The following is a 19,677-nucleotide window of genomic DNA, read 5'->3' on the forward strand; positions in this document are numbered from 1 at the left end:
GAGCTATATTCAATATCCCGTGATAAATCATAATGGAAAAGAATATGAAAAATAAAAAATAAAATAAAATATGCTACAGAAATAGTCGACACCCAGTTGGACCCCTAGCTTGGGAACTTCCATATGCCATGGGTGTGGCCCTTAAAAAAAAAAAGGATGAGTTGACACACACTACAGCCCATAAGCCCACTGCCTATTTTTATGAATAAAGTTTTATTGGAACACAGCCACACCATTTGTTTATATATTGTCTACAGCTGCTTTCTCACTACAACACTAGAGCTGAGTAGTTGGTACAGTGACCAGATGCCCCACAGAGCCTCAAATGTTTACTACCAGGCCCTTTACAGAAAAAGTTTGCCCATTCCTGTGCTAGAAGACTGTTCCCATTAGCTCAGCTTGTCTGGGAGAATAACAGCATAAAATTCAATCTGTGGCTATACTCCTCTTAACAACCTATTGACATGGGTTGACATTCTCACCACAGATGAAGAACCTAAGACAGAGAGGGGTAAAATAACAAACTCGTAGGTGCCCAAACCAAGATCTGAGGCCAGTAGACTGACTCTATTGGACTGGCCCTTAACTACTACACGGAACTACCTCTTCGTAGAGCAGAGCTATGAATACAAACTTTATCAGGTCTACAAACCACTAGTGGTACCATGATTCCAGAACTCCCATGAGATCTCAGCCTGTGGCCAGACTTAAGTGACATACTCCCAGCACACTACTGGGATCCTAGCAGACAGGTAACTGCACTATTCTTTCTAGCCTGTCTGCTTTCCTTGGTCATGTCTGGGGTGTAAGCCCCGTTCTCCTCTCTTCAATTGTACTCTCTAAATAGAGAAAAGTACAAAGAATTTCATAATTAGCACCCCACTATCCACTATTAAATTCTGGCATTTTCTTTTTTTTCTTTTTCTTTATTTTTAAATTATTTTTATTTTTATTTTTATTTTTTTTTTGCTTTTCAGGGCTGCACCCCCTAGTTCCCAGGCTAGGGGTCAAATCAGAGCTACAGCTGCCAGCCTACGCCACAGCCACAGCAACATGGAATCCAAGCTGCATCTGTGACCTACACAGATGCTCACGCCAAAACCAGATCCTTAACCCACTGAGCGAGACCAGGAATTGATCCTGCATCCTCATGAATACTAGTCAGGTCTTAACCTGCTGAGCCACAATGGGAACTCCTAGCATTTTCTTATATATGCTTCATAATTTCAGTTATTAAAAAATAAAATGTAGCCCCAGTGGGAGCTCCCTCTCTACCTCCGCATCTCTTTACCTTCCCACTGCAGAGGTAGCCACTACACTGATATTGGAGTCTATCTTTCCCAGGCATGCCAGAACCCTTTACTAGCCTGCCTTTTTAAAAAATTTCATCATCCAGCATGGGCAAGAAATACTAGTTCTTCAAGTTCATGTAGTCTCCCAGTCTCTCCTCATCCCACTTCTAATGAGGTATCCCTTGAACCTTTGTTTGGAGTCCAGTGTCTTTGTTCTGATGAACCTAATCTATTCATAAGTGTGGTTGTCAGGCAAGAGAGGGGGGTGGAGGTAAACAATTGGAGTGATGACTGAGTTATTATCTAACACAAATAAGTGCTTCCCATCTCACCTGTCACATCCAGTCACCACTCACAGGGCCGAAACAAATATAGCAGGGGCACTTGCTATGAGGGCCTTTGCTCAAATAGTGTTCCAGAGTGAACTGGCCAGGGTTACCCAGAGCAGATGAAAACATCTTGGTCAGAGGGATGAGGGAGGAAGAGAACCCAGAAGTCACAAGTAGCAAGCAGTGACAAGCATGAGCTTCCCAAGATGATCTTCAGTCCTACATGAGAAAAAAAGGTTATGAGATGGTCAGGTCAGAAACCAATCAGAAAATTAAGTGTAGGTTGAGGCAAACATTTCAAGACCTAGGCTGTGAGGAGTTCCCATTGTGGTGCAGCGGAAATGAATCCAACTGAGAACCACGAGCTTGCGGGTTCCATCCCTGGCCTTGCTCAGTGGGTTAAGGATCCGGCGTTGCCATGAGCTGTAGGTCGCAGACGCAGCTCGGATCCGGCATTGCTGTGGCTGTGGTGTAGGCCGGTAGCAATGGCTCCGATTAGACCCCTAGCCTGGGAATCTCCATATGCCACGGATGCAGCCCTAAAAAGACAAAAGGAGAAAAAAAACACAAAACCTAGGCTGTAATGAGAGAAGAGTAATAGAGAACTCTGCTCTGTTTCTGTTAATGATTTGCTCCTCTAGATCCACTCTGTTCTGCCCTGTACTGACCCTTATATGCACATCAGTGAGCTCCACTGCATCTGGCTTACACTTGGGTTTGGCCAATGGTGAGGATTGGCAAGAAATTGCAAGGATGGAGGAGAATGAAGTTGGCGTACTTAACTATGACTTTTTTTTTTTTTTTTTTTTTTTTTTTTGCTTTTTAGGGCCAAACCCACAGATTATGGAAGTTCCCAGGTTAGGTGTCGAATAGGAGCTTTAGCCATTGTCCTACACCACAACCACAGCAACACAAGATCTGAGCCATGTCTGCAACCTACACCACAGCACATGGCAATGCCAGATCCTTAACCCGCTGAGGGAGGCCAGGGATCGAACCTGCATCATCATGGATACTAGCCCGGTTTGTTACTGTTGAGCCACAACGGGAACTCCTGTGCCTTTTTCTCTGAGAGGTTTATGGAGGCTGACTGACTGTATCCCTCACTTGTAGGTCGGAGCTCTTCCTGTCAGGTAGGCTTTGCCATTGTACTTGCTCCCCCAACCAACCCAAGTTCAAGAAACCATTCCCTCCCTTTGCTGCTGCATGTTTAAGAGTGTTAAAAGCCTTACTGGTCTCAAGTTCTGGAATGTCACTTGTGGATTCTCTACACTCTACATAAATTTTTTAAATCGTTGCTTTATTAAATGCTTCTTTCAAAAGATTTGAGTGTGCCAGCTGTTCCCCTGCTGGATGTTAACTGACACAGGCTCATTCATATATTACTGAGAAAATACCCCAAGAATTCATTCCATTCCTTCTATTAATGACAAACCAATAGCACTAACTTTTTTTTCTTTTTAGGACCGCATGTGTGGCATATGGAAGGTCCCAGGCTAGGGGTCGAATCATACCTGCAGCTGCTGGCCTATGCCACAGCCACAGGAACGCCAGATCCAAGCCTTGTCTGCAACCTACACCACAGCTCATGGCAACGCTGGATCCTTAACCCACTGAGCAAGGCCAGGGATTGAACCCACATCCTCATGGGTACTAGTCGGGTTCATTTCCACTGAGCCACAATGGGAACTCCTCAATAGCACCACTTTGAATTCAAGGAGGAGATATATAGACTCAAAATTTTGTGAAACCACAAAATGTATACACTTAAACTTCCTAAAGAAATCATTTCTAGGAACATTGAGCCTTAAACCCAGCAATCTATTATATCTTTTTTGAAATGTTGAGTTTAACAAAGGTAATCCCTGGTGTGCTTATTTGCCTAATGTCTGTCCTCGTACTGGACTGTAAAGTCCATGACACAAGGGCATTGTTTGGTTTACTGCTGTAACCTCAGTTATCAGGACAATACCCCTCAAATAGTAGATTTTTGGTTTAACAAATCAAATGAATTATGGTTTCTTGAAAATAGTCAAAAGCAGTACTAAAAACAATTAACCATCATGGAATACTGATGAGCCAGTCTCTTAATTAGAGGCAGATATGATGAGGCACACACTTGTTTGGATAGTTGCCTTTATGAATCACGTGACTTCCTTGGGGCTTACAATCATACCTTTTTGTGAAGGTGGTATGGGAGTGGCACAAATTTTTCAGGGTGTCCGCTCAATTAGAGAGATAACAGGAAATGGTAAATTTCAACACAGCCTGCACAAAATTGTTTAGGCTTTACTTTAGGAAAGTAAACATATTCAGAACTGAGAAATCCATAATATATCCTTTGCAGAAGTGCGGCTGTAATATCAAACGAATCCCTGAAAGGAAGGGGCAATAACATCTGGAAATCTATAAATGCTTTTGATATGAGCACCAACAGAGATTTCTCAATTTGCTTGACCCTCTGTCTAACACATCACCCAGGAGATAACACTCATCAATACACCCTTTGCAGGGCATTCATTGGTGAGTGCTTATAGCCAATCAACAAACATGCATAACATAGTACTTACTATCTACCCTGTCCTGTGAAGACACCCAATGATGAATCAGACACATTCCACATCTGTGATTGCTCACAGACTAGTGGAGCCACAATGACAATATAATGTGATAAGTACTCTGATAAAGGTATTATTGCGTGGTTTAAATAACTTTTTATTTGGAGATTATTTCAAACTTACAGCAAGAGTGTTAGAAGAAGAATAGCATAAAGGATACCTTATAACCCTTTTGTTGGTTCAAAACCTCAGGAGTTGCCCAGGTGAAATCTGAAACTGGCTCCTGTACTCAGAGGGCAAGGAGAGACCAAAGAAAGAGGCAGACCACCCCAGACTGGTAGGTGGCGGGTTTAATAAACACGGCAACTTACATGGGCTTGGATAGGATGGCACCTGCCTGCCAGAATCTTAAAAGTTTACATAGAGACTTTAACTGGATTCAATCATATATTTAGTCCTGGTGGTCTCAACACCTCATTCTTTCCAGGCTATGGCTTTGAATTGCCTCTGGCTATGGGAGCAGTGGGCCGAATGTACATTCCAAGCAAGGACAGGTGAGGGGGTGAGGAACCTCCCATTGCTGGGCCAGCCCCAAGGTCAATTGGCAGTCTTGTCTTCTTGATGACCTCCTCCAACACCTTTACCCCAGATTCACTTAGTGTTAACTTTTTACCCCAAAAGCTTTATCATTTACAAGCTCTAGCTGTCTATCTTTTCTCCTGAACTATTTGAGAGAATTATATATCATTGCCTTTCACCTCCAAATACTTCAGTGTATATTTCTGAATAATATGGTAATATTCTCTTATTTTAACCACAACCTGGTTATCAGCTTCAGAAATTTACATTGATATAATACTTTATCATCCCATATTCCAGTTTTAGCAGTTGACCTAATACTGTCTTTTACAGCATTTCCCCCCCACCAGTACAGGATCATGTCTAAGGTCAGATATTGACTTTAGTTGTCATGTGGTGTAGGAGGTCATTGAGAGGATGTGACTGCAGACTGACCAGCAAGCTGGTCAAGAACTACCACTGTTGGGATTAGGGTGAGGGGAGTAAGTCATCTAATGGCGCAAAATTTAAGGAGACACCAGTGAGTTCCATCTGGAGGAGTCTGACAGGTAACTAGGAATATACCTAGCAGAGAAGAGAGATGAGGTCATTTGGGACAAAGGGAACGGTGCAAAGGCAAGGAAGCATGGAAGAGCCTAGTGAGAAGAGCAATGTAATAGTATGGGGTGTTTGTTAGGGAGGGCCTGGAAATGAGGCTGATAAAGTAGGTTCAGACCAGGTTATAAATTGCCTTAGTGCTAAGAGCCTGGACTGGACTTTACTCTATAGGCAGTCAACACACACACACACACACAAAACACCCTGATGATTTTTTTCACACTCTGGATTGTTTAGCTCACTATGTCATCAAGTTCCATCCACTCCATTTCTTTACTGGCTTCCCTTGAAGGGTTTTAATCAGAGGATTAACATGATTATAATTTTTTAAATGAGATGAAACCAGCAACATTTAACTATATAACTATAGTTATAAACTAAACTGGCGTGATGAGTGATAAGAAGGGTGGAATCTGAGGCAGGTGAGGAGGCTCATCAAGTGAGAGGTGATAAAGAACTGAATTAAGAAAACAGAAGCAGGAAGATTGAAAAGGAAGGGAGAAATGTTTTTTATTTTTATTTTATTTTATTTTTGTCTTTTTAGGGCCACACTCGCAGCATATGGAGGTTCCCAGGCTAGGGGTCCAATCAGAGCTGTAGCCACCGGCCTACACCATAGCCACAGCCACACCAGATCTGAGCCGCGTCTGTGACCTACACCACATCACAGCAATGCAGGATCCTTGACCCACTGAGCAAGGGCAGGGATCAAACCCACAACCTCATGGTTCCTAGTCAGATTTGTTTCTGCTGCGCCATGACGGAAATTCCAGAAATGTTTTTTTAAATAGAATTAGTAGTCCTTGGAGTTCCCCTTGTGAATCAGCGGTAACAAATGGACTACTATCCATGAGGACACAGGTTCAATCCCTGGCCTCACTCAGCAGGTTGAGGATCCAGCATTGCCTTGAGCTGTGGTGTAGGTCACAGATGCAGCTCGGATCCCAAGTTGCTGTGGCTGGGGCGTAAGCTGGCAGCTGCAGCTCCATTCAACCCCTAGCCTGGGAACATCCGTACGCCACAGGTGCGGCCCCAAAAAAGAATTAGTAATCCTTGTAAGGATTTCAGTCTAAAATGGAACCAGAGGATAGGACATGGAGACTATCATGCATGAAGGCTCAGAAGAATAGAACTTAAGAGACTGATTTCCATTAAATGCCTGACTTGCCGAAGACTGGGGCTTATTTCTTGGCTAAGGAACCTCTCTCCCCATCAAGCCAGTGAACCTACTGCTTGGACTCTGGCTGGACTTCCCCCTCTTTGCACTCCTTGCCCATAAATGCAGCCCACCCAGTACCCTCAACAGACTCACCTGGAGCTTGCTACAGTCTTCATTTCCTGAATTGAATAATAAACTCAATTTCTGGTAATTCAAGTTTGCCTCAGTATACCTCTTTATAATTTAGGTTGGCCATACTGATTATACAAAGAGTCTGGAGAAGCCCAGGGTGAATTTTCAGTTTCTGGCTTGAAGGACTGGGTGAGCAGAAGTGCCATTCAATAAGTAAGGAAAATGGTAGGAGTAAGTTTGAGGGGAAAGATAAGTTCAGTTTTGTTTTTATTTTTTATTTTTACTTTGCATATGCAGCATATGGATGTTCCCAGGCTAGGGGTCAAATCGGAGCTACAGCTGTCGGCCCACACCACAGCCACAGCAATGTGGGATCCGAGCCACATCTGTGACTTATAGCACAGCTCACAGCAACGCTGGATCCCTAACCCACTGAATGAGGCCAGGAATCAAACCCGCATCCTCATGGATCCTAGTCGGGTTGGTTAACCACTAAGCCATGAAGGGAACTCCTAAGTTCAGTTTTAGACGTGTTGAGTTAGAGTTGGCAAAAAGATATCCAATTAAAAATTTTCATGAAAAGGTTTTGAAATAATGTCTCAGTGAAACTTGGGCAGCTTCCCTCTTCTGATTTCCTTTTGACTTCACAATCAAGATGAAACCAGGAACTCTGGGGAAAACATTTGTTTCACCAAGTCATGTCTGGGAGTCTCCAGGAGATATTTCTAATGTCCTCATGAACCGATCTTTGAACTATAGTTACCATATAGCACCCACCATTCTCCTCACTTGCTCCAGCCCTCTCAATGATATCCATTGCTCAATAAAACACCTAAAGAATGTCTCACCTTTGCCATAGCTAATATCAGTGTCCATGGTCAAATTATATATATATATATGTATTCACACACACACACACACACACACACACACACACACACACACTACATATATACTTTGGGCCATACCTGTGGCATATGCAAGTTTCCAGGCTAGGGGTTGAATCAAGGCTCCAGCTGCTGGCCACAGCCACTGCCACAGCCACAGCAATGTGGCATACGAGCAGCATCTGTGACCTACACTATGGCTCACAGCAATGCCGGATCCTTAGCCCACTGAGGGAGGCCAGGGATTGAATCCACATCCTCACAGATAACTACGTCAGGTTCTTAACCCACTAAGCCACAATGGAACTCCCAACTATCACCTTTGAGGCTACCTTTTCTACTTGACAGAATCATTCACATTGCTACAGACTTCTGCAAGTTAACAGAGACTGCACAGAGACTTGGCTTTAATCAATAGTAAATACTAAGTCAAACAAAATGTATTTCCCTAGAGAATTAAATAATCTTTGGGCAGGTCAGTTAGACAACGTCCCAGTGTGACACAGAAAGGACATCCTTTTGCCTTATTTCCAAGTTTTGCATAATTTTTCACCACGTAAGATCATCTGTGTCAAAAGTATAGCCTCCTTATATCACTGAAATTGCAAATTATTGAGGTGTCAGGGGAGAGCTCTCTCCCATGCTCTCACACCTTTGTTGGGAACCAGATCCATCAGCTAATGCCCTTAGCTTCTCTCTACATAGGGCTGAAATATGTGTCTCTGAGGCTGGGCAGGGGAATCAACACCCAAGAAAAATAAGGTACCATCTTCTTTATTTTCATATATCCCTAGGTGTTCATGCAAACCTCCTTTATGTAGGTGCCCCATGCAATTTGACATTGATGCAAAAAATATCTTTGTGCTGCTTACCCCTCCAGGTTATGAGACATGGCCAGACATGGTTGAATTCTGGCCATGGGAACAATTAATACAAGCCAGGAGACCCACAGTCGTCTTCTTCTTAGATGATTACTGTCATTCTATCAGGTCATGAAGGATGCAATATAGCTGGCTTGGGAACAATGCAGGTAAAGTAAACACCCAGTACTCACATTGTCCTAGTAAAAAGTAAAATGACATCATGATTTATCACTCCCTCTGATTCAGATATGATTGTTTGTTGCTGTGAAGTCTGTGTTTGAGAGCACCTGGGCCCCCCAGAGACAAGCAGGTGTGTCGGGGCAAGCAGGAGTAGATAGTGATGCTATATCATCCTCTTTGTTTAGGGTCTGGTAGTCCTAGCAAATCCTGGCCTTCTTACCTCACTTTTCCACAAAAATCTCATAAAAAAGAATAAATGCCTTTTGTACCTCTACTTCAGATTTGTATTTTGCCTATTTTTCTAGAACCCAAGCCCATGGCTGTGACAAGTACTCTCATTTGATGGGGAGGAAAGCCCCAGGCTCAATACAAATGGCACTGTCCTGGCCCCAGTAGTATGGCAGCTCCTCGCCCTGTGAGGAATTTCTTGTCCTGGCAAAAAACAGATGGCACACTCAAAGGATTTATCTGAGATGAGTTGAATGAAGATGTGGGCAAGAATAAGGGAATCAATAAGGAAGGCTAAGGTGTTCAGGGAGGAGAAGCAGAAGAATTTATTATCACCCCTTGACCAGAGAGGCAAGGAGAGAGAAGTAATACTAGAACCTGGTGAGAGACAGAGCGGGGCAAAGGGGCAAAAGGGCTGCCTACCGATAGTTGCAGCCATTGAAGAATGCTGCCCTTTCCAGAACCAGGGCTGGGCAGGAAGGGGACAGAGAGAATAAATACCCTGACTTCTCTTTCTTCTCACACTCCAATCTCATGTCAGTGCTCTCCACTGGCCAAACCTAACCAGAAGCCAGAGGGTAAGGGAGCCCATGTGTTACAGACCATGGAAGGGGTAGCCTCCTGGGGAACAGGGCAAGGTAGAAAAGGGTGCAGAATGAGTTTGGGGGGTATGGAGATTCATGGAAAATACCCATCACTTTCCTCTCGTGGACAAAGCTCTTAGTCTGCCATATTACCCCATCTGTACTTGTGAGGTGGGCCAGGGAGTGTTCTCCATCCCCTTCCAGCAATGGTGCTGGCAGGAGGCTAAGATGAATCTTAGGGTACAACTTTTCCAATATATTGTGAAGTAGCGGGTTAAATGAAGTTTTGACCCAAGGCTGCAAGATGACAGCATAGATAATGGGAGAAACCCAAAGGCAGGATGAGGAGGGAGGGAGAAAGGAAGGAAGGGAGGGAGAGAAGAAGAGGAAGGAGAAAAGAAGGGGGAAAGGAGGGGACATGGAAGAAAGAAGGAACAAAGGAAAATAACAAGAAAGGAGTGAATGGAGTTCCCTGGTGGCTCAACGGGTTAAGGATCCAGAGTTGTCACTGCTGTGGCTCAGGTCGCTGCTGTGGCATGGGTTCAGTCTCTAGCCTGGGAACTTCCACATGCTGTGGGCATGGCCCAACAAAGTGGAAAAAAAAAAGGAGTGAAGGAGGGAGGGAGGAAGATAGAGAAGGAAGGAAAATAAATGAAAAAAGGAAAGAAAAAAGCAAGGAAGAGAGAGAAGAAAGAAAGGGGGAAGGACTAAGGGTAAGTAGGGAACAGGAGAGGGAGATAAGAATAGAGGAAGGAAAAAACATTCTGAGCATCTGTTCTGAGGAGAGAGAGACAAGGCTATAAAACGGGACGATGTCTTATGTGACAGGAATCCCTAACAAGGAGATAGAAAGGCACTACAGACAAGTAATCCAAAGCCTGGCTTTTGGAATCAGACAGCCCTTGTGCCTCTCTCACATCTAGATGTCTCCTGTCTGGGTGGCACATTACAGGTTTTTTTTTGTTTTTTGGTTTTTTTTTTTTTTTTTTCGGCCGCACTCGTGGCATGCTGAAGTTCCCTGGGCCAAGGATCAAACCCAGGCCACAGCAGAGACTCAAGCCACTGCAGCGACAACACCAGGTCCTTAACCTGCTGAGCCACATGGGAACTCCTACAATTCTTTCATACCATGCTGGTGTGGCTTAGTTTTACAATCCTCTTACTTCCAAAAATCTCTAGGCAACAAGCAGCCACAACTCCCCTACTAGAAGGTCCCAGTAGTTAAACAGGATTGAGCTACTTTATTTTATTTTTTATTTTTGCTTTTTAGGGCCATGCCCACAGTATATGGAGGTATAACAGGCTAGGGGTCGAATCATAGCTACAGCTGCCGGCCTACACCACAGCCACAGCAACGTGGGATCTGGGCCAAGTCTGCGATCTACACCACGGCTCACAGCAACACCAGATCCCTGACCCACTGAGCTACCTTAAAAAAAACAGAAGACCTAACATGACAATACTTACAAATGTACAGTTTATTACAGGAGAAGGGTACAAGAGAGCTAGAAAGTAAGGACATGCATCACAGGCAAAGGCTGTTTTACAGAAAGGAGTGTGGAGAAGTCAGGGGCCAGGACCAACTGTCCTCTGTAAGGGCCATGGCAGGACACACTTTCTCTCTTAGATCAGGGACAGAAGCTCAGCCTCAGAACCCTGGGCAGGAATAGGGTGTGTGACATCAACACCAAGTGCAAATCATTAATCTCACCATTATGAAAAATAAATGCTTAATATCCAGAATAAAGAACTCTTTTTTTTTTTCTTTTGGCCACTCCCACAGCATATGGAAGTTTCCTAGCCAGGGAGTAAATCTGAGCTGTAGCTTCAACCTGCACCACAACTGCAGCAACGCCAGATCCTTAACCCACTGCACAGGCTGGGGATCAAACACATGCCGCAACAGACAACTTTGGACCCTCAACCCATTGCACCACAGTGGGAACCCCCAGAATATATAGAGAATGCTTACAATGCAACAATAGAAAGACAAATGACTCAATTAAAAAATGGCCAAAGTGTCTAAAAAATATTTATCTAAAGAAGGCATGGGAGGAGTACCCGTCGTGGCTCAGTGGTTAATGAATCTGACTAGGAACGATGAGGTTGCGGGTTCGATCCCTGGCCTTGCTCAGTAGGTTAAGGATCCGGCATTACTGTGAGCTGTGGTGTAGGTCACAGACGAGGCTCGGCTCTCGAGTTGCTGTGGCTCTGGCGTAGGCTGGCAGCTACAGCTCTGATTAGACCCCTAGCCTGGGAACCTCCATATGCCACGGGAGCAGCCCAAGACATAGCAAAAAGACAAAAAATAATAATAAAAATAAAAATAAAAAATAAAGAAGGCATGGGAGTTCCCGTCATGGCTCAGTGGTTAACGAATCCTACTAGGAACCGTGAGATTGCGGGTTCGATCCCTGGCCTTGCTCAGTGGGTCAAGGATCTGGTGTTGCCGTGAGCTGTGGTGTAGGTTGCAGACGCGTCTGGGATCCCACGTTGCTGTGGCTCTGGTGTAGGCCAGTGGCTACGGCTCCGATTAGACCCCTAGCCTGGGAATCTCCATAAGCCATGAGAGTGGCCCTAGAAAAGCCAAAAAGACAAAAAAGAAAGAAAGAAAGAAAGAAAGAAAGAGAGAGAGAGAGAGAGAAAGAAAGAAAGAAAGAAGGTATGTACAAATGGCCAATAAGGCATGAAAAAATGTTCAACATCATTAGTCATTAGGGAAATGACAACCAGAATCTGGAGGCACTACTTCACAGCCACTAAGATGTCTATAATTTTAAAACAAACAAACAAACAAACAAAACAATGGAAAATAAGTGTTGGAGAGGATCTGGAGAAATGGGTACCCTCAGACATAGTGGTGAGAATGTAAAATAGTGCAATCACTATCGAAAACAGTTTGGCAAATGCTTAAAAAAGTTAAATACAGAGTTGCCATATAACCCAGCAATTTCACCACTAGTTACATATCCAACAAAATGGAAAACATAAATTTACACAAAAACTTGTACACACACACCTCATTTTATTGTACTTCACTTTATTATTCTTTGCAGATCCTGTTTTTTTCACAAATTGAAGGTTTGTGGCCACCCTGCATCTAGCAATCCTATTGGTGCCATTTTTCCAATAGCACTTGCTCAGCTTCATATTTCTGTGTCACATTTTGGTAATTCTTGCAATATTTCAAACTTTGTCATTATTATTATAATTGTTGTAATGATCTGTGAGCAGTGATCTTTGAAGTTATCATTGTAAAAAAATTATGACTCACTGAAAGCTCAGATGATGGTTGGCATTTTTTAGCAATAAAGCGTTTTTTGTTTTTTAGGACCTTGTCCACAGCATACGGAGGTTCCCAGGCTAGGGGTCAAATCAGAGCTACAGCTTTGGCCTATGCCACAGCCACAGCAACGTGGGATCTGGCTGCGTCTACAACCTACACCACAGCTCACAACAACGCCAGATCCCCCACCCACTGAGCGAGGCCAGGAATCAAACCCGCGTCCTTGTGAATACTAGTCGGATTCATTTCCACTGCGCCACAATGGGAACTCTGATAACATATTTTTTAAGGTATGTACTTTTTTTACATAATACTATTTCACATTTGATACACTACAGAATAGTGTAAATATGACTTGCATATGCCCTGGGAAACCGAAAACCTCATGTGACTCGCTTTAACAGGATATTTGCTTTACTGCAGTGGGCTGGATCCAAACCCATGATATCTCCAAGGTATGCCTGAACATGAATGTAGCAGCATTATTCAAAACAACCAAAAAGACGAACAACCCAAATGTCCATCAACTGATGAACAGATAAATGTGGTATATCCATAAATGGTATAGTACTCAGACATAAGAAGGATTGAAGTACTGACACATGTTACAACATGGAGGACCCTTGAAAGTGTTTTCCTAAGTGAAAGTAGCCAGTCACAAGGGCTACATATTGTATGATTCCATTTATATATGAAATATCCAGAATAGGAAAATCCATAGAGACAGAGGGTAGCTCAGTAGTTGCTTGGGGATAGAGGGAAGGGGAAATTGGGAGCCATGGGGTTTCTTTTCGGGGTCATGAAAATATTCTGGAATTAGATAGTGGTGATGGTTGTACAGTATTGTGACTATACCAAAAAAAAGCATTGAATTGTACACTTGAGAATGGCAAATTTTGGAAGTTCCGTTGTGGCGCAGTGGGTTAAGGATTTAGTGTTGCTGTAGCTGTGGCACAGGCTACAACTGCAGTTCAGGTTCAGTCCCTGGCCAGGGAAATTTCCCATGCTGTGGGTATGGCCAAAAAATAATATGGAAAATTTTATGTTATGTGAATTTATTCTCAATTTAAAATAAGCAAACAATGCTGACAATTGTGGTATAAACTGCCCTGAAATTCCTGGGACCCATGGTCACAAAGCCACACTAGTAATCAATACATTTTATACTTGAACCAGGTACCAAGGCCAGTTAAGAACTCTGGCAAAAGAGCTCAGGATACTTTCAGGCTTATTGAGTATCTTGGTATATGTATACATGTAAGGCTCAGCCCCTAGAGAGGGTTAGTACATGAACTAACCCTCACAGCATAGCTGCCAAGCACAGTAGCTCCAAACTAGAGTTGAGACCCAACTCCTTTAGGATAAGCCCTCTAGAAGAGGGCCCAACCCAGGCCACCTCCAGGCAGCCCTCCTCCCACCCCAGACCAGATGCAGACCCCCAGTTCCCCTGGGCACATCCTAGTGGGGCTGCAACTCAGACCAAGGCCCCCTTAATTTCCTCTGCTCCAAGAAGCAGAAGGGGCGGGAGCCCTGCTAGAGATCGCCACTCCTTCCAATGCCACCGAGGCTGACCATCTGTCCCGGTTTGCCCAGGGCTCTGTCCCCACCTGAAAATGGAAAGTTTGGCTTCTGGGGAAAGCCCCCAGTCCCCAGGAAAGGGGGGAACCACCTGTGGTCACCCCTCCCCCCCGTGAGGGAGTGTGCACCACCCACTACTGTGAAGAGGGCCCAGGGCTCTGCATGCAGGGAGAGGTCTGGCTCCTCTCAGGGCCCAGAAGCCATCAGGGCCCCACACTTGACCTGAGATTGTAGGGCCCCTCCTGCTCACTCTGCAGCTGGGCGCACCTCCCCACAAGCGGCTGATGCAGCCTCCCGCTCTCCTGCCTGCCAAATTATCTTTACTAACAGCGGGAATTCAAGGGCCCTTCATGCCTCTCATGATGGCTAAGTCTGCACCGACGCCTCTCAGCTGATTCAACACACATTTACTGAGCCCTTACCGGGGTCATTAGAGGTGGCCCTCGCTGCCACTCACTGTGAGCAGGCCTGGTGTGACAGTCCTTCCTGCCTCTTGCAGCAGCTCCTCTCATAGCCACGTGCAGGTCCCCGAGGTGGCTCCTGTCCTGCCTGCTCCTGGGAGCCCAGGCCTCCCTCTTGGGTCCCAGCGGCTCCCTGTGCCTCCAAAGGCATGGCCCTCCAGCCCCAGAGGTGCCCCCTTTGACCCTGCCCTGGCTCAGAGCCAAGCACCACACCCTGTTGTGAGGACCCAGAGGTGAGGAACGGGGTTCCTGCCTGTGGGGACCTAAGATCTAGAGGGGAGGAGATGTGCACCCTGAATGCAGGTCCCACTGTGCTGGAGAGGCGAGTTCAGGTACAGGGGTGGCGGCGGTTGGGGGGATGGGCCTGGATCTGCCAGAGCGTCTCAGGGAGGGGATGCCTGAGAGATGTGCAAAGAAGCGGGGGAAGTCTTCAGGGGCCTATAGAAAAGCACCCATGGGGATGTGGATGGCACAAGGGGTGTGTAGAGAAGTAGGGAGAGGCAGGAGCAGAAGCCAGGGACCTGAAGGAAGAGAGAATTTCATGGAGGACATTGGGACCCAGTGTCTGATCCCCCAACAAGGTCCAGTAGGTGACAGGTGGAAAAGCAACTTTTGGATGTGGCAATTGGTGATCCTGGGAGAGGGAGGTGGCAGAGGTCAGTTTTTGAGGGTAGAGGAATGAATGGGAAGTGAGGGGTGGAGATGGGACCACAGATGCTTTTTCACAGGGTGACTCCGATATGAATATGGTACTTGGGATGGAAGAGGTATCACAGGTTATGTGGGGGACATTGGGGAAGGACCTAGTATAAAAGGAGGAGCTGAGGAATGAAGAGAAAGGAGTTATGGCTGGGGGCTGGGGCAGGTTTGTTGCAGTGTGCTGAGGGTGAGGTCCCAGGATGAACCAAGTTTGTTACCCCGAGCAGCTGAGAACAGAGTCCCTGTTCTGAGGGGGTGGCCTGTACATAGATCCTGGTCCGAGCAAGGACTGTCCTGTGCCTTGTTGGGTAGGGTCAAGGGAGGGTACAGTCCTGTAGACAATAGTTTAAGCTGGTGCTGAAACCAGCATCACAATTTGTTCTGCAGAGCAGGCGGAGGCATGGGGTATACTGGGGCCTGTCTCATGGTTTATGGAGCACTGGGCAGGGATACATGTCCAGGCCTGACTGGGGAGGCCTTAGCAATGGCCTAGGTATGACTCATGTTCTAACAGTGCCAAATGGGTGTGTGTGGACTTAGCCCTATATGCCCTCTGAAGTTGTAGTGTGTATCTGGCTCTTGTTCTTGTTTGGGTTCGAATGTGGCCCTGGGTGTGTTATGCATTGGTATGAGAATGGGTTCTGGCCTGGCATATGGCTATTTCACGGAAAACTTCAAGGATATGTGGATGGAGGAGTTCCCATTGTGGCTCAGTGGTAATGAACCCAACTAGTATCCATGAGGACGCAGGTTCGACCCCTGGCCTTGCTTAGTGGGTTAAGGATCTGGCATTGATGTGAGCTGCGGTGTAGGTTGCAGACACGGCTCAGATCCCACATTGCTGTGGCTGCAGCATAGGCTGGCAGCTGTAGCTCCGATTCTACCCGTAGCCCGGGAACTTCCATATGCCACAAGTGCAGCCCTAAAAGCAAAAAAAAAAAGTATGTGGATGGAGACCCAGTTCTCAGATATGAGCTGGTTCCTGATTTGCTGAGTTATGTGTGGGTCTGAGCAATGAGCAATGATCTGAGCAGGACACTGTCAAGGTGTATTGAAGGTTGAATGGCTTTTGGCTTTCACAAGATACGGCTGTCCCCACTCATGGTAAAAGGCCAGCGCATGAGCTTCCACTTAGGCTTGTGGAGCAGTGGTAGGGACACTAAACGAGCTGCCCACATGAGCTGCCTGACACTGTGTTGAGTAGTGGTAAGGTATGGGGCAAAATGTTGGTCCTAAAGTGTTAAGCAGTGTTATGTGTGTCAGCCTTGGTCTGAGTTGGGGTCGGGGGGAAGGCAGGCCTCATGGTTTTTTAAGCTATATATTCAGGTGCAGGAAGGAGCCATATTATAATACCCTGATAGAAGCAGGACCCTGTCTGGGTTAGTGCTACACATCCCATCCGCCATACAACCAATGTGCCCATTTCCACACTTTAAATTTCTGCTGGAACAGCATAACCCACTCCTCCATAGAACAGGCTCATTCTGAAGCAACTATGGTTTTTATACACAATACTTTATTCTTCCTGCATCAGCCACAACAATAGCTTCAACTTGTGGGCCAGGATGTCCTCCCAAACATTCATTCTGCCCAGATACTAAGAAATCTGGGTAACAAACAAGTAGCAAGGATCTTCCCTTTCACCATTCTCATTACCTCTTTGCTTTTCCTCTTTGGCTTCTCTACCAGTCACTCCTCTGCCATCCCCAGTGGTAGTTTCAGAAACCCAGAGAACACTTACTGCCCTGGTTGTACCAGCTCTCAAGAGAGTACATTTCCCCTGTGTACTGGATTGAATAGTGTCCCCCCAAATTCACATCTATCCAAAACCTGTGAATGTGACCTCATTTGGAAATAGGCTTTTACAGAGGTAATTAAGTTTAGATGCAGTCATACTGAGTTAGGATAGGCCCTGAATCCAGTATGACTGATGTCTTTATATGAAGAGGAAATTTGGGACATAGACACACAGAGAGGAGAATGCCATGTGAAGACAAAAACTGGAATGATGCATCAACAAGCCAGGGAATGTTGGCAACCACCAGAAGTTAAGGGGCAAAGATGTGCAGCAATATGGGGGGACCTAGCAATTATCATACTAAGCGAAGTAAGTACTTGTCAGAAAGAGAAAGACAAATACCATATGATATCACTTATATGTGGAATCTACAATATGGTACAAATGAACTTATCTATGAAACAGAAATAGACTCACAGACATAGAGAACAGAGTTGTGGTTGCCAAGGAGGAGGAGTAGGTGGGAGGAGAGATGGACCAGGTGTTTCGGATTAGCAGATGTAAACTAGTATATATAGAATGGACAAACAACAAGATCCTACTGTATAGCATAGGAAACTATATTCATTACCCTGTGAAAAAACATAATGGAAAAGAATATGAAAATGAATGCATATATATGTGTGTGTGTGTATATATATATACATATATATATATACCTGAATCACTTTGCTGTACAGCAGAAATTAATACTACATTGTAATTCACAAATACTTCAATAAAATAAAATAATACTTAAAAAGAAGAGGAAAGAAACTCCCGTTGTGGCTCAGCAGTAACGAACCTGAAGGATGTAATGAACCATGAGATCTGGCCTTGATCAGTGGGTTAAGGATCTGCTGTTGCCATGAGCTGTAGCGTAGGCTGGCAGCTGCAGCTCCAATTCAACCCCTAGCCTGGGAACTTCCATATGCCTCACATGCAGCCCTAAAAATTTTTTTTAATTAAAAATTTAAAAAAAGAAGAGGCAAGGAAGGATTCTTCCCTAGAGCCTTTGGAGGGAGCCAGCACCTTGATTTCAGACTTCCAGCCTCCAGAACTGTGAGAGAATAAATGTCTGTTGTTTAAAACCACTCAGTTTCAGCTAATTTGTTACAGCAGCCATAGGAAACTAATTCAGGATGTTTCTATTTCTTTGTGGTTAGACACTGCCTAAGTGTTAAGGATTTTTTTAATTTCTCTAGTTATGTTCCTCTTTGGACAAGTGAATATAATTTAGCCAACTGGATTTCATCAAACTTCTACATCTGTTAAGAAACGATGGCTACTAAAATATTACCAGTGCATGTTAGCTAAGTAGTACCTTTTTAAAATACTGAAATCATGGAGTTCCCATAGTGGCTCAGCGGTTAATGAATCTGCAGATGCAGCTCGGATCCAGCGTTGCTATGGCCGTGGTGTAGGCCAGCGGCTGCAGCTCCAATTAGACTCCTAGCCTGTGAACCTCCATATGCCCCGAGTGCAGCCCTAAAAAGACAAAAAGACCAAAAAAAAACCTGAAATCATTTTTATAGTATAACTACAGTATAAGTTAGGCCTAGGCCACAGCCAAGGCAATGCAGGATCTGAGCCACATCTGTGACCTACACCACAGCTCATGGCAATGCTAAATCCTTGTCCCACTAAGCAAGGCCAGGAATCGAACCCAAATCCTCATGGATACTAGTCAGGTTTGTAACCTGCTGAACCACAATGGGGACCCCACAAGTGAATTTTTAAATTTACCACTTAGGAGTTCCCGTCGTGGCACAGTGGTTAGCGAATCCGACTAGGAACCATCAGGTTGCGGGTTCGGTCCCTGCCCTTGCTCAGTGGGTTCAGGATCTGGCGTTGCCGTGAGCTGTGGTATAGGTTGCAGACGCGGCTCGGATCCCGAGTTGCTGTGGCTCTGGTGTAGGCCGGTGGCTACAGCTCCGATTGGACCCTAGCCTGGGAATCTCTGTGTGCCGCGGGAGCTGCCCAAGAAATAGCAAAAAAAAAAAAAAGACAAAAAATAAATAAATAAATAAATTTACCACTTATTTAACCACAGAAAATCTTTTATTCTAAGAGAGAAGTTTTTAATATTCCTGGGAAAATATTTTGCATCAATTTTGCTTGTACTGTTTTTTCATCGTATTAATTTATTTTTTTTGGCTTTTTACGGCTGTGCTCACAGCATGTGGAGGTTGCCAGGCTAGGGGTCAAGTTGGAGCTACAGCTGCCAGCCTATGCCACCCACAGCAATGCCAGATCCAAGCCACATCTGCGACCTACACCACAGCTCACGGCAACACCAGATCCTTAATCCACTGAGCGAGGCCACGTATCGAACCGGCATCCTCATGGATCCTAGTCAGGTTCGTTAACCACTGAGCCACAACAGGAACTCCTCATGTTACTAATTTTAATAGTATAATTTTAATCCATTTTTTATAAACAAATTCACATCATTTTTTAGATAGTTATTGTGTTCTTAGAATTAAAT

The 19,677-nt window shown here is 44.9% G+C and overlaps 1 long non-coding RNA gene across 1 annotated transcript in view; it reads right to left on the bottom strand.

Annotated features, from left to right (window-relative positions):
- Positions 1,154-19,677, bottom strand: part of LOC110257848 — a 39,682-nt gene continuing 21,158 nt past the window's right edge. The window contains exon 3 of the long non-coding RNA XR_002340858.1: positions 1,154-1,840. This is a non-coding gene — a long non-coding RNA (uncharacterized LOC110257848). The remainder of the gene's footprint in view (positions 1,841-19,677) is intronic.

Source organism: Sus scrofa, chromosome X (assembly GCF_000003025.6).
Source record: "Sus scrofa isolate TJ Tabasco breed Duroc chromosome X, Sscrofa11.1, whole genome shotgun sequence".
In the NCBI taxonomy this organism is placed as follows: domain Eukaryota; kingdom Metazoa; phylum Chordata; class Mammalia; order Artiodactyla; family Suidae; genus Sus; species Sus scrofa.